Genomic DNA, 4,973 nt, shown 5'->3' with positions numbered 1-4,973 from the left:
GAGCCTGATACAAAGCATTTTTGAGGCCTTCTCCCCTAAGCTAAAATGAAACTGTATCTAGAGGGAAAGAAAAACATTCTGAAGCCACTGTGGAAAGATTTACTAAAACATTCCAAAGAAACACAGCTCTAAGTCTGGGACATAGGAATCTTTTGATTTCCATCCTAGTTGAAGATCTTCCCCCTGATATAAAGAAGCAAGAGCAGAGTAATATAGTTGGGTGGGTGGGTCAGCATCTTGATCTCATTTAGGTTGCAACCCAATTTTTTGAGGAATTAAAAACAATGGTACTTGTCTTACAAATCGAGTCTTTACAAGAACAGAAATGAGGCTCTGAAAACAATTCAGAGCCCACCTATTCTTTTTACCAATTCTAAAAACTCTCCTATTCCAACTAAAGTGGCATTCAGAGTGCCTCCCCAACCATATGAGGGTCTTTGTGATGGCCAGGTTGCATCATTGCAGACCCGCAGAGACCCCCAGCATGGCACAACTCTCTGTTAAATAAGATCAGTGCAAGTTTGGTTGCCATTGAACAAAAGAAATTGATGAGAGATGACCACAATAAAGTAATTGCAAGTTTAAGACACAGACTTACTAAATCAAGGTTATTATGTGTTAAAAAAATACTCAACACTAGTAAATTGAAAAAAAAGGAAAACTATTTTTAAAGAAGGAATTTGTATTACAGAATAGCAATTTTCTATAATCTGTGCTTTTCTTTAAATGAAAATCCCTTCTGATTCCGCAGCAAAGTTAGGACAGGGAAAGGGAGTGTAATACCTCTTTATTGGCTTAAAAGTATTTTGCCGAGTATTTACACTTAATATTTTTTAAGTTATCATTTAACGTTGTGGAAAGAGTACTGGGCTGCGTTGGGAGATCCTGGTTCTGTGTGACTGCAGGGTAACCACGGTCCCTCTCTGGGTCTCCCATTCCTCCTGTGTTGGGGCTGGTGAAGGTGATTTGTAAGGTTGTCCCCAAGTCTGGATTTCAATCGTCAAAGCAGCTCAAGGCTGGGCAAGACGAGTCAATTTAGTTAACAATACTGGAGTCCTCATTAAGCGCTGGACCTGGTGCTGGGCATGGGGATGCAAACGTGGAGCTTCAGGCCAGTGCAGTTCCAGCTGCATTGGATTATACCCCCACATTGCCTCTTACTAGCTAGGGAATTGCAGTCCTGTTGTTTCTCTTCCGTGCCTCATTTTCCTCATAGGATTGTCGTGCTAATAAAATAAATGAGTACATGCTAGGGGATTTCTGTAGTGCCTGGCAGAGTGTGAACATTCAAATGATATTGGCTTTTATTACAATTATTATCAGTGGAAGAGGCAGACGATCCAATAATCACAAAAATAAATATAACATTTCAAGTGTGTTACGTGCTCCGAGAGCATATATCAGGAGGATTTCTTTGGCCTTGGAAGTAGTGCTTAAGGGTAAGATCTGAAGGATGATAAGTTCACTAGTTGAAGGGGAGCGGAATAGAGTCAGGGAGAACATACGTGTAAACCTCCTATGGTGGGAAGAAGCATAGATTTCTGGGAACTTAAAGTAGGCCAGGGTGAAGGAGAACAAGAAGGAGGGAGAGAGGGAAGGTTGGAGGTGGGTATGGACCAGGCTGTGCTGGGCTCTGCCTGAGCTAAGGATTTGGAAAAACTGGTTTTGCGTGTGCCTCCTGGAGGTCAGAGTTCTCGGTTAGACCCAGTTAGGTTCTGATACCCTGAAGTGTTGTCCCACAGAGATTCCGCTTTCTACAGATTGGAACCCAGCAGAAACCAGCTTCTAAGGGACACTGGGAAACTGCATGTGATGAGTTGTGGCTCAGAAGGGTTGACATTATCTGGGCCATCATGCACTTGGGTCATGCTTTAGGGACCAAAGTCGCAAACTGTGGTCCGATCATTTTAATGTCCTCTTCAAGTTGTCTTATGAATGGGGTTGAAAGACCACACTGAATTCTTCCCTGTCTACAGGAAGACAAAGCTTCATGGGTCTTCATCTTTCGGGATCACAGTCACCATTTGAGAATCGGATGGAATCTGTGGCTTTTCTGTCTTGAGAGATGCGTTTACACACTTAATTCCAAATTTGAGTGCATTCTTAAGTTGGGTTAATGGGTCTTCCAGAAACATAATCACGGTCTCAGGTTAAATATCCTTCCTGTGCGAGGTAATGCCCAGTGTAACAGATTCTCTCTCAGTACCTCCACCCCTACCCCTCACTCCCGTCTAGCTCCTCCTTTCCTTTTCTATTGCTGTTGCCTCAGTTTTGGACCTTTATTACTTTTCCCCTAGACTATTAGAATTTCCTCTGAATCTGTCTCTCTGCATTTAGCTTATTACCCCTCCAACCAATTCTCCATATCGTCTATGGAAAGAAATTTTATTGGGGGGTGGGAGATAAAATAAATTGTAAATATTTATTTTCAGAATAAAGTAAATCAGATTTATTATAGATATTTCAAAAATACATACAAATTAAAACAAAATCCATTATCTCAGTACCCAGAGGCAATCAATGGTACATTTTTTTCTAGTATTTTTCTGTGGAAAATTTCTTTTGTATAGTTGTAACCAAACTATATCTATCTTTTACATTCAAACGCTTTACTTAACACTTATTTTTTCCTTTAGCCCAAATGCATATATGTATCAAAAATACCCAAGAGCAGAGACAATATAATAATGAACCTCCCCTGCCAAGTACTCACACCTAGCTTCAAAAGTTATCAGCTTTGTATCAGTGAACGTTTGATGTGTAACGAACAGCCTCAAATTTAGAGCTTAAAACGACAACCATTGATTTAGTTCATAATTCTCTGGAGGAGTGATTCGGGCTGGGCTCACCTGTGTGGTTCTTTTTCTAGTCTTGGCTGGCCTCGGTCATGCATCTGTGTTTTGCTGCCACTTAGCTAGATGGCTCTGCTTCTGGGATTGTCTGGCTGACATGTGGGGCCATAAGAGGAACTGGGTCCGTGTATCTCTCATCATCCAGTAGCTTGTCCCTGGGCATCTTCACATCATGATGGAAGGTTTCCAGGCACAGGAAGAGGCAAGTGCCAATGCATAAGTACTTCTCAAGCGTCTGGCTGCATCTCATTTACTAATATTTAATTGCCAAAGCAAGTCATAAGGTCACTTCACACTCAAGGGGTGGAGAAATAGACTCTACCTCTTGACAAGAGAATCTGCAGCCTCATATTGTAAGGGCATGGGTATAGGCAGAAGAATTTTTGACCATTTTTATAATCTACCACAAATATGTTGGTAATATTAACATTAGTAAATTATCATTTTTTTGATGGTATTGGTAACTTGTCATGAATATAATTTAGATGGCTGAGTAATGTGTCACCCAGTGGACATCCTGAACCTTGCGTGACCATTCTTCTATTGTTGGGTAGTGAGGTCGTTACCATTTTTCTGCCTTTATGAATAATGCTACAATGGATGCTTTGTGCATAAAGCTTTTTTTCTGGTTTTAGGATTATTTCCTCAGAGTAGTCACAAAAGTGATATTACTGTGTCAAACATTTTAGAGCTCTTAGTACACTTTGCCAAATTGCTTTCAAAAAGGATTGTATCAATTTACACTCCCACCAGTGTGTGTGAGAGTACCCCACAGGGATCCTTCTAAAATGCAAATCTGATTATCTCATGCCCAGTTTAAAAATGATCTCTGCTGCCTTCACAATAAAGACTAAACTTTGTAAGGCAAAACTATGTCTGCTACATGACTTTTGAATAACTATTTTAGCTTGATAAGACCTCGTATCCACGGGTCATAGAATCTAGTGAGGAAACAAGGCTGAGTAGGCTCAGAACTGAGAGAAGTTACGCTCATGCTGTCCTTGAATGCAGGTATCATTATTATAGAAGATGAAACTGAGGGTCAAAGAGTTCAGTATTTAAAGTGGAAACCTATTCATAGATTTCTATTTATGGCATTATCTATTTTAGCATCATAGAATCTTTGCAAAGGAATACACATACACAAGTTTTAAGTATATATTTAATCAATGTAAATAAATTATAACACATTTGTTTTGGTTAGAATTCTTTGGTTCTTGAAAACTAAAGATTGTGAGATTTGGAATGAGACAATCTGAGTTTGAATTCAGATTCTGTCATTTGCCGGAATTTTAACAAGAGTTAACATCTCTAAACCTCAGTTTTGTTATCTGTAAGATGTAGACAATAATGCTTATGTTTTAGGGGTTTAGCAGTGACTCAACATATACATCAAATGTCTAGCGGAACCATTCAATACTAGCTATTATTATTGTTTGAGATGAATATAGAAGTAGAAAAGAAACATAAATGTAACCAAAATGAGGCGGCTTTGATTATCTAGGACTATAAATGACTTTTAACGCCCATTACCTTGGGTTGGAACCTGGTTCAGTCTACGAGCTGGAAATTTTGCCTTTTTTGAGGTTTCCTTTTCTCCTTTATTCTTGAGAATCCCCGGGTTCGTGAATCATTGGTTCTCCTTGATGCTCACTTCTGTCTCCTGCCCGAAAAGGGAGAACGGAAACCAACCAGGATATGTTCCTAGAGGTAGAGTTCCTCAACCAGTGATCTCCAGGCTGCCCTGTCTGTGCCCTGGATGCCTCTAGCACCGCATGGCTAGTAGAAAAGGACAGCTGTTGATGAAAGCTGGGCTAGAACCTGTGAAGGAGTGTCTGACAAAGCTCTCTGTGGGCCCCAGGAATCCCAGGACTGCCTTATTTCATTGCAAATATGTGTTTATGATTTGCTCAAGCCAAACTGGTCTTCTGATGCTCTCTTTCTTCATTAGGGATGTTTTAGTGTGGCACTGTCTAACAGAAACATAGTGTGAGCCACATATAATTTTAAATTTTCCAGCAGACACATTTAAAAAGCATATAAAGAGATAGATGAAATTATTTCAATAATATGCATTACTTAATCCAATTTATGTAAACTATTATTTTAACATGTAACCTA

Source organism: Pteropus vampyrus, unplaced genomic scaffold (genome assembly GCF_000151845.1).
Source record: "Pteropus vampyrus isolate Shadow unplaced genomic scaffold, Pvam_2.0 Scaffold103, whole genome shotgun sequence".
Classification (NCBI taxonomy): domain Eukaryota; kingdom Metazoa; phylum Chordata; class Mammalia; order Chiroptera; family Pteropodidae; genus Pteropus; species Pteropus vampyrus.
This window is presented reverse-complemented; position numbering follows the sequence as displayed.